Here is an 11,349-nt window from a genome sequence, read left to right as displayed (position 1 = left end):
ACAAACAATTCATTAAGGGCAAGACTAATCACAGAAAAATGGGACAGAGCCTCATCTGCTTGCTTCATTTTGTGCCCTAGGCACTCAACTCTGAGAATTACATCTGCCACTATGATTTCATTGCAAGCTGAGGTGTTCTCCTTAATAGTGGGAGAAACGATGGGATGGGACTCTGTTCTCATTTGCCATTTAGCTTTTATTAGCTTGTTCTTATATAAGGTCTATGGGGGTGTATATATATTAAATAACTGCACTATCTACTGTTGAATTTGTTTATTCTTAATCATCTTTGAGAAGAAAGCAAAGTTTCCTGATTTTTTGTTGTTGTTCATGAAAGAAGATAAAACATACATTTAGACTGGTAAGATTAACTTTCTAAGGACTTTGACTCTGTAAAATAAAGACACAGGACTAAATTATCTTGAAGATATTTTCCAGCACACAAACCACAAGATTTACAACATATGTATATCGCTATTTCCTCTCTTCTTAGTGATGAAATGGATAGGTCCTGAAAATTTATGAGAAAAGGGAGGAAATACATATACACACACATTTTTCCCCCTCTGTTTCTCTGTCTCTTTCTCTCTTCAGACACATGCAAACCACAAACTCTCTGCTGGAACTTGGACTCTATGGATTCTGTAAGTGATCTCATTTCATCCTTGCAGGAATCTTAAGAAGCATAAGAAAAAATGCTCATCATCACTGGTCATCAGAGAAATGCAAATCAAAACTACATTGAGATACCATCTCACTCCAGTTAGAATGGCGATCATTAAAAAATCTGGAGACAACAGATGCTGGAGAGGATGTGGAGAAATAGGAACACTTTTACACTGTTGGTGGGAGTGTAAATTAGTTCAACCATTGTGGAAGACAGTGTGGCGATTCCTCAAGGACATAGAAATAGAAATTCCATTTGACCCAGCAATCCCATTACTGGGTATATATCCAAAGGATTACAAATCGTTCTACTACAAGGACACGTGCACACGAATGTTCATTGCAGCACTGTTTACAATAGCAAAGACCTGGAACCAACCCAAATGCCCATCAACGATAGACTGGATAGGGAAAATGTGGCACATATACACCATGGAATATTATGCGGCCATCAAAAACGATGAGTTAGGGACCTTTGTAGGGACATGGATGAACCTGGAAACCATCATTCTCAGCAAACTGACAGAAGAGCAGAAGATCAAACACCGCATGTTCTCACTCATAGGCGGGTGTTGAACAATGAGAACACATGGACACATGGAGGGGAGCACTACACACTGGGGTCAGTTGGGGGGAAATAGGGGAGGGAGGGTGGGGGGTGGGAAGCTGGGGAGAGATAGCAAGGGGAGAAATGCCAGATGTAGGTGATGGGGAGGAAGGCAGCAAATCACACTGCCATGTGTGTTCCTATGCAACAATTTTGCATGTTCTTCACATGTACCCCAAAACCTAAAATGCAATAAAATAAATGGGAAAAAAAAAGAAGCATATAATTTTATTCTTTTTAAAGATTAGGTAGATGAGGTTCAGAGAGGATAATTAATTTGCCCAAACTCATACAACCATTGGCAGAGATGAAAATACATTATATGATTCTAAAATCTATGGCTTTACACTATACTAGAGGATCAGTAGAAAGGCATGGAAATTAGGTAAGAATGATAAAAGGTAAGTCACATTGCCTTTATTCTGAAGTCTACATTTTATTGCTCTTCTTGAAATTTTTTTTCTCCATCCCCTTTCTTTCTCATATTTATTTATTTCTGAACACATTTTACATTTTCTTAGTCCATCTCTCTGATTCCAAAACAGGATAAACATATAAGACATATAAGATGAATGCCATCTGTATTTCCAATCCTCCCCTTCCCTCCCCTTCGCTTCCCTTCTCTTCCCTTCCTCTCCCTTCCCTTCCCTTCCCCCCCTTCCCTTCCCTTCCCTTTTTGAGATGGAGTCTCTCTCTGTCACCCAGGCTGGAGTGCAGTGGTCATGGCCTCAGCTCACTACAACTTCCGCCTACCCAGTCCAAGCAATTCTTGTGCCTCAGCCTCCTAAGTATCTGAGATTATAGGCACGTGCCACCATGTCCAGATGATTTTTGTATTTTTAGTAGAGATGGGGTTTCCCATGTTGGCCAGGCTGGTCTTGAACTCCTGACGTCAAGTGATTCACCCGCCTCAGCCTCCTAAATTGCTGGGATTACAGGTGTGAGCCACTACACCCAAACTTCCTCTGTTTTCTTACAAGTTCACTTTCGAAAAATAACACAACAAAGTGTAAAGGACACAGATTTGGCTTATTAGTTTTTTAGTTGATGATTTGATACTGATAAACTATCTCCTAGGATTATTATAAAGATTAAGTTGCATAGTCCCCTTGAATGAAGCATTCAGTGCAGAAAGACTAGTGTATATACTTCTTTAAAAAGGATAAATTAGGCTCAGTGTGGTGGCTCACACCTGGAATCCAGCTCTTGGGGAGACTAAGACAGCAATTGTTTGAGGCTGGGAGTTTGAGAGTAGCCTGGACAATATAGCAAGACTTCATTTCTACAAAAATGCGAAACCATTAGCCAAGTATGTGGTGCATACCTCTAGTACCAGCTTGGGAGGCTGAGGTAGGAGGATTGCTTGAGATCAGGAGTTCATGGCTGCAGTGAGCTATGATTGCACCATTGCACTTCAGGCTGGGTGACAGAATGAGATGCTGTCTCAAAAAAAAAAAAAAAAAAAAAAAAAAAAAAGGCAAGTTATTTTTTCCCTGAGTACTGATGAAATATAGAATGGCGAATGTTATGTGGAGAAGAGGATGCAAGAAGGGGATGCGATTGCCTGGACTATCTAGTTGTAATGTCAGTTTTCCTTTCCAGTATGTCTTGAACTTAGTGGAGAATAGATTCTCTAAAGGGACACTGGGGAATCTGCCCTGTGAGGGGTTGTGATAGGAGCCATCATCCTCTCCTGGCAGCTGGTGCAGCTGTGCTTGAAGAGCTCCTCATTATGCCCATGTAGACCCAAGTGGCATTACCTACTCTGTTTTCACACATCATCCATTATCTCTCTATTAATAATGCATTTTGGGTGTGACCAGCTGCTAACATTCATTAAAAGCTTCAGGAAATTTTTGTAACTTAGGAATTAGTATTATTAGAGATTTAGAGGTCACCTGATGTATTTATTCATTTGTCTGTCTTACACAGATCTAATCATTCCTTTATTTATCCAATATTTATTGAGTGTAACTATGAACCAGGCAACAATGGTAAAAATAAAATAACAAACAACAAAACAACAAACGATATTCTTTGGATGAATTCCATGCCAAGTATTTTATATTTTAAGCACTTTTTATTAATTATTTAGTCCTCAGAACTATCCTATGGAGAAGGTCCTATTACCACTTTCACATTTATGGAGTGAAGATGCTGAGGATACAGCTTATAAGTGAGGTGCAAGTTGAGAATCGAAAAAGATAGAAACTTTGCCTCCCCAAAGAATATATACCCCAGCAAAGAAGAAAAACAGGCAAATAAATAATTGGAAAATAAACTATATAATTGTGCTAATTGCTGCACTGTACCATCTCCCCTGCCACCATAGTGATTAACTTTGACTAGAGGCATTAAAACACGGTATCCCACTTAAGTTGCATCTGGAAGGATGATTTTAACATATCACTTAGTAGACAAGGCAGAAAGAATCATCTAGATTGAAATGCTAATTCATGGCTTATGGAGAAAAATGTGAGTAGTTCAGAATAGCTAAATTGTGAGGAAAAGCTGGAGCTAGTGAAATCCAACGGGTGTCAGTCATTAAAGGTCTTGAATATTGCAGAGTTTTAGAGTTTTATACACCAGACAAAGAATAAGAACTTTTGGAGATTTATAACCAGAGAAGTGACATGATATAATTTACACTGTAAATGGATTCAGAGGAAAGAAGCCGAGGACAGGGGAAACATCCTAGGAGAAACTTGTGTTAATCTGAATAAGACATGATAAAGAACAGATTGGTGGTTGTTGAATTAAAAGTAGAAATGAGGAGGCAAATGTAACTGATATTTACAAGTTAAAATTTTTATTACACGGTCAGTCAGAAGAAAAATTGAAAGTGGAATCCAAAGAGAAGCAGAATCAAGAGACTATGAGGAAAAAAATTATTGGTCATGTTTGATTTTGTATTCTAATTAAGGCTCAGCTCCAACCCCTGCCTCTGTGACTTGGTTACATAAATTCCCCTTTTGTTCTATGCTAGTTCATATTGGATTGTTGGCATTTGTAGCAAAAAATATTTTTGACTAGTATACTCAGGAACCACAAACATTTAAATTTTGGGAAGTAGAAGAGACAATCCAATACAAGATCTGACCCCTTTGTTGTGGATGAATGAAGCTAAATATTCAGATGAACAAATCATTCTGCTTTCAAGGCTTAAAAATATTGTGCCCGTATGCATCTTTTGATATCACAGAGACCTAGAGATGCAGATTCTTAATCAAAACTTGTTCCATTGCATAAAAGAGAGATGAAGAACAGATTCTAAAAGATTTTCACTGCAATTCATACTATAAATTGAGGAGCTGTGATTGATATTGCAGTGAACTAGATTAAAAAGTGAGCAAAATTTGTGAAATATTGAAGCAATAGAAATCATTTAGCATGAAGAAAGACAAGCCAGAACAGAAAATTACTGTTTTGAATTATTGGAAATGCTCTGAAATGGAGCTCCATGACAAATGCTTCTTTCTTTCTACCAAAAAGAGAGCAAGAGGAAATGGATTCAAGTTGAAGCCGGATCTATTTAGGTGAATTATACTAGAGAGCTTCCTGACCTTGAAGGCTATTTGGCATAGGGATGGATTCCAGGTCAAGGAATCCCTTTCTCCAGAGAAAGAATCAGAAGGATGAAGGGGATTTAGGAAGTATTTAGGCATATGAAAATTGATCTCCTTCCCTTGAGGAAGTATTGCCATGACTTCACTCCAGTGTCTAATGTCTCACTCGTTACTCATGTCTAGCTTGGTGTTATAGTTACAAACCATTTCCTTATTTTCTCTTCCAGGTTGAGACAGAGAATAGTTAGCCAGGACCTATAAAATTCTTAGTTACCCTAAGGATCCGTATTAAATCAGCGTTCACATACTCTTTGGAAGGTTAAATAAGCCCCTTTTGTAGTATTTACTTATAAACATTACCTCCCAATCTTTTAATTGTCATTGTGTTTATGTGTATATTAGCTGTCTACATCTTAGCTTGTACCATCTTTTTTTTTAAGATTTTCGTATCTGTCTGTAGTTTGGAGACCTAACCTGAATACAATTATTTAATATGAATTTTAAATGCTGAATATTGTATACCAGTTTCTTCTAAGTTTGTAAACAGTTTTACTCCTGTTCACATGATTCAACATCCTACACTTTTTAATTTTTTAAAACAGCAATAACATGAATTGTGTATACTTAATTTAGTTGCTCCATTTGTTTTCTTCTTTCACCTAGTTTTCTCTTCAGTCCCTAATGCAATCCAGGCATACAGTTAAACACATAAAGTGTAAAGCATCATGAAGCATGAAAGAATGAATCAATCTCTAATGCATACAATTTATATAGGTGTTTGTGAGTTGTTGAAAAGATACAATTAGATAATTTATGTTATAGTTCTTTATAACTTGAATGCACTCTTCTCTTGCATCAAGATCATATGAATACAATTTGAATATTAAAATATATTCAAATATTCAGTGTTCAATATTTAACTTGTAGTTCATAATAATTTTGAAATTTTTTGTTTTTGACAGTATGTACATTCAAGAGCTACATTTTCTAATTTGTTTATTGTTAGTTCTTAAAAGCATATATATGCTTATGGCAAAAAATAGTATTTTTTGAAACAGTATAATAAAAGTAAATGTCTCCTACCACCCCCCCCGACTCCCAGTACCAGTCATTTTCCAGACGTAACCATTGTCAATAATTCTTTTCCTGTGTTACACAAATGGTGTTATATCGTATATATTATTTACTACCTTGTTTTTTCAGTTTTTCTCCATTGTGTATGGTAGCTTAGTATATATACAGACTCTGACCACTTCTAATCCTCTTCTGCCATCATCCCATCCCAAACCATCATTGCTTGTGAATTATTGCAATTGTCTTCTAATTTGTTTCCTTGCTTCCACTTTGCCCCCCACCCCCAGTTTCTTCTCCTCAAAGCAGGCAGAATGGTCTGTTAAAAACATAAGACAGATCCCGTTGTTTACTTGTGTTCACCCTCTCAGGGTTAAAGCCAAATCCTTAGAGTAAGCAGCCCAGGAGCCCTCTGTGCTTGACTTTCTACAACTTCCGTGGCATTATCCTAATGTCTTTATTGTTATCCCACAACTTCTCTCAGTCAGCCCAGCCTTCCTAATTTCCTGAAATAGGCCGGGCATAATTCTTTCACATCTATGCCCTGCTGTTTTAGCTGCTCAGGGTACTCTTCCTTCAAATGTCAACAAAGCGAATTCTCATTTCCTTCTCATCAGAGTGCAGATGTCACCTTTCCAGCAGGGACTTGATTAATGGCAATACAAGGCTGTGTAGACATCAGCTCCCTTCACTCATATTGGGTTCTCCCCTCTCTGTTCTGGCACAGGGTGTGGGGGACAGGGTAATTACATTTCCACTCTAAGAGTCGTGAGACCATGTGACTTCCTTAGATCAATACAGTGTAAACAGGAGCTGTGATTGATATTGTAACAAACTAGATTAAAAAGTGGAAGCAGGCCGGGCACGGGGGCTCATGCCTGTAGTCCCAGCACTTTGGGAGGCTGAGGCGGGTGGATCACGAGGTCAAGAGATCGAGACCATCCTGGTCAACATGGTGAAACCCCGTCTCTACTAAAAAATACAAAACATTAGCTGGGCATGGTGGCGCGTGCCTATAATCTCAGCGACTCAGGAGGCTGAGGCAGGAGAATTGCCTGAGCCCAGGGGGCGGAGGCTGCGGTGAGCCGAGATCGCGCCATTGCACTCCAGCCTCGGTAACAAGGGCGAAACTCCGTCTTAAAAAAAAAAAAAAGTGGAAGCATTTAAAAGTTAGTGGGTGATTCTCCATGACCCCTCCTGGCTTGACACCTGCTGGAGACACCGCCACGTGGATGCCTGAGTGATCACTGCCTAAAAATATAGCTTTACACATAAAAAGCACTGGATGAGGGTGTGAATGAATGGTATTCATTCTGCTTTATACAAAAAAAGATTTTGGGGTTTGTTATCAGAGTTTAACCTAGTTTACCCTGGCTTATGTGTTGTCACCTTTCTTCTCCACTTTCCTTAAGCTCTTTATGATTCTCCAAAGCACTTACACTATCTGACGTGTTTTTTTTTTATAGTCTGTGTATACCTCTTACAGGACAGGAACTTTGTTTTTTCGCTATTGTATCCCAGTATTTAGAAAAGTACCTGGAATATAGTAGGCACTTCATTAGTTATTTGATGATTCAATAAATGAATTCTGAAACAACATAGTATGATCGTTCTGCATCAGCAGGTGGAAGGTCTACCTTATTTGTTTCTCAGTTGTATGAATGTGTTGTAGATTGTATGGATAGGTACAGATTACTATGGTATTATTTATATTTTTGTCTTTATATTAAAACAGGCTATAACAGAATATTTTAAACTATTTTCCCACAATTTTGTGAAATTATATCTGTAGAATAAATATCAAAAGCATTTAGAATCAAGGTAGACGTTAGTTTTTATTTAAAATTTTTATTTTCTTGTATATTGCCAAATTGCTGTGAAAGAGACTGAAGCAAACTAGAGGACATGACTGTGTAAGAGTATGAATAGAGTTCATGAGATTGAATAGCCCAGAGGAAGAAATATTTGTAATATTTAAAGTTTGTCAAGGGGACTTGACATTGAAGTTTGGAGTAAACTGGAAAATCTGAGGAAAATATGTCTCTCTCTCTCTCTGTCTGTGTGTGTGTGTATAAAGGTGTTGATTCTACACATCCATATGAATGTGCCTGATTTTGCCATTCTCTTCTTCATTAAAAATGCATGTAGAATCTAGTTTAGTTTGTGATTCTGATCAGTGTTTGTCAAATGTTGCTCTGTCGAACATGATTTGCATGGATACCCCTGAGGCCATGCAAAAAGGTCACGCTGAGAAAGGTTGAGACTCTTAGTCATTCAGAAAGTAGGTTATTACCCTGTTGCATAAAAGTCATAAGGTATATTTTATATGCCCACCCCAGCTTAGATAGATTTAACTGTTTTACTCGTTCTGAGAAATAAGAACACCCCAATATGTAAAACAGCAAACAGTAAGTGATTTGCCTAAACCCACACAGGAAGTCACCAGTATGCAAGAATAGAATCCAAAGTTCCTGGTTCCCTGTCCTTTGCTAATCTCACTAAATAATTTGTCAAAACACTTCAAAGTCTTTCTTCCAAAGTCAACTGAAAACTTTTCATGAAATTCACCTTCTAAATGAAGACTATATTAAAAAGTGTTGCTAGAAAACAAATATTGCGATTTTATATTGCAGTGCTACTATTTGCAAGTGCCAGCCTCTTAATCTGTGTTTCCATTCCTTCCGCTCTCTGCCGTACCCTTGGGGCAAGGTAGGGAAGGAGCTATGTAAAGAGAGAGACCTAGTGAGTCTGTCTTGGACACCATTCCATCTGCTCTTCTGTCCCAGTGCCTGGAGACATCAAAATATTAGTCATGTAGTCAATGAGCAAGTGAAACAAAAAAGGTACGTTTAAAAATAATGCTGGGAGGAGAGGAAAATTGGGAATGAACGCTTGATGGCTATGAGATTTTCCTTTGGGGTAATGAAAAAGTTCCAGAACTAGATGTTGGTGATGCTTGCACAAAATTGTGAATTTAATGCCACTAAATTGTATATTTTAGAATAAATATAATGGTAAATTTTATGTTACATGTATGTTACCACAATAAAAAAATACTAAGAAAAAAATTCCATTAAAATTATTTGCTTCTTACCTCCTCTCTGAGAAACAAAATTTCGTCTGCTAATAAGCATCCTTTTTGAGTATTAGCTATTACTTCAGAGAAATATGCAAATGAAGATATTTTGAACAAATGCACGTTATTCCCATACAGAAGCTTTACCAATACTTAGTTTATTATTTTAGCATTGATTCATTTGCTTGTTCAAGAACTTCATATAAATGAGTTCATTCAACATGTACATTTTTGTGTAAGGCTTTTTTCACTCGGCAGAATGCTTTAGGATTGTCTTATTTAGTCATATTTTTTTCAAGACTAAAATAAAGCTAACACCAGCAAGCCTTTAATGAAGTCCTCCCTGTGCTTACAAAAATGGCATTACTTAAATCTGTCGTCTCAGAAAAACACTAACAATGAAATCCCGGCCTCATCTCAGGATAAATACAATTTTTATTCAAGAGACCAAGCACTAGGAGAACATGTAATTAGGAATTTTACACAAATCATTATGATGCTGAAAAGTATCAACCCATTTCTGTTTTGGTCTGAGCCCTGAGGAATTGCATCCAGGAGTTCGCTCTGGAGTCAAAGGTGCAGTGTTCTCTCAGAAGTCAGTGAGAGCTTCTGCTTAGTTCAGCCCTGTGAAGAATGGAGCGAAACCAGATACAGGCAGATTCCCATCATTTGTCCATTAAAAAAAAATAACAAAAAAACATGCATATGGTTCCAATGATGGGTACTGAATCTTCTGCCTGGATATTTTATCTTTTCTTATTTATAGTGTAAAGTATCACATTATTTAAAAGCAGCACGATACACTTAAAATACTGCAAGTCCTGTTTTCCAGATAAAACTGCAATCACAAAGGGGGTTGACAAAACTGAATTCTATTACTAAGCACTTGTATTTCAAGTTTCAAGTACTTCAAGTTTACTTTAAATGACCCGATGCAAATATATGATTTAAATATTTAAGTAAGAACTACAGAAGCTCTGCCAGGCTCCATCATTTAGTCTTGAAAGTTCCATTATTTCCAGACATCCCAAAGGAAGAGTCTGCCAAGAAATGGGAGGAACAGAAGGTCCTATCAAAAGGTGTCCTGCCAGGGAGATGACAAGACAGATATAATTTCAACACCATCCTAATTTGCTTTGCTGACCAGAAAGAGAAGATTCAGGCTTTCTCCATCAACAAAATCCTCCACAACTGAGAACTTTATTTTAAATCCTGTCAACTGAGTTCTCCTCCTACTCCCCATGTATGCCTGCATTTTCCAGATGCAAAATATTAGTTAAATTTTGAAAATGTTTTCTATGGGTTGTGGGGTGACTGTGACAAAAAGGGTACTTGGGAAATAAAGCTTATTTTTTTTTTACCTGTATGAAACTCATTTACAAATGTATTTTTAAAATTAAATTATGCCATTCTAGAATTTTTCAAAAGATTTAAAGTAGTCTAGTGCTGTAGGCTGGATATCAAAGTAGTTTCTTAAAGAATGTCAGACATTTCTGTTTTTGGAGCTACTTAAAACTAAGATTTTAGGACACATAAAACTAGGATTTCTCCAGGATTCGAATGATCCTAGTGCCTCAGCCTCTGGAGTAGCTGGGACTGCAGGAGTGGGCCACCACATCCAGCTAATTTTTCCCTGTGAATTTTGAAGTAATTTTATTAATAATGTTACTGGTGGAGAGTCTTGACTATGAGTCATCAGGTTCTTGTCATTTTAAACAAAGAATTGGACAATACACATGAACAAAGCAATGAAATAATGAAGCAACAAAAGCACAGGTTTATTAAAATGAAACTGCACTCCACAAAGTAGCAGCATGCTAGAGCAAGCAGCTTAGGAGCCAGTGTTTCAGAATTTTCTGAGGTTCAAATACCCTCTAGAGGTTTCTCATTGGTTACTTGATTACACCCTAGGTAAATGAAGACTTCACCCTCTACCAGTCTGATTGGCTGTGGGAGGGGCCAATCAGAGGTACATTCCATTTTTCATCTGACAAGACAGTGGAAGTGAGGGTGGTTGCAAAGGGGGGGTAGCCTTTGACACTTTTGTCACTTGGGTACGGATGGCTGGGGTTTTCCTTTTGATTCAGATTTAGGAAGTTAGAAGCCTTAGGTTTCCTGCCTCCAGACCCTATTCTCCTGGTTCAATAGCACACTAGACACTGAGCTTTAAGTTTTGTGCATTGTATCTTTCCCAGTATGTGTCAGGTTTTGGGGTCAGAACATCAACCGGCCTCTTAGAGATTTCATTCTAGCAAGGGAAATTCCCCATTATTATGATTATTATTTGAAGACACACAGTTACTGGTAGTACCTTAGTTAAGCAAATTTGTGAATTCTACACGTTCCCAAGTTTAAATAAATAA

General features: G+C 37.6%; 1 long non-coding RNA gene across 1 annotated transcript; it reads left to right on the top strand.

Moving 5' to 3' along the window:
• The first annotated feature begins 8,098 nt into the window (after window positions 1–8,098).
• Window positions 8,099–10,749, top strand: LOC116529530. Its single transcript, XR_004259531.1, has 2 exons — window positions 8,099–8,753; window positions 10,009–10,749. It is a non-coding gene; the product is annotated as an uncharacterized LOC116529530 (long non-coding RNA).
• Window positions 10,750–11,349: the final 600 nt, after the last annotated feature.

This window comes from Sapajus apella, unplaced genomic scaffold, assembly GCF_009761245.1.
Source record: "Sapajus apella isolate SASKATOON/1434 unplaced genomic scaffold, GSC_monkey_1.0 scaffold3, whole genome shotgun sequence".
NCBI lineage: Eukaryota > Metazoa > Chordata > Mammalia > Primates > Cebidae > Sapajus > Sapajus apella.
The sequence above is the reverse complement of the archived record's forward strand: the minus strand, read 5'-3'. Positions and strand labels throughout refer to the sequence as shown.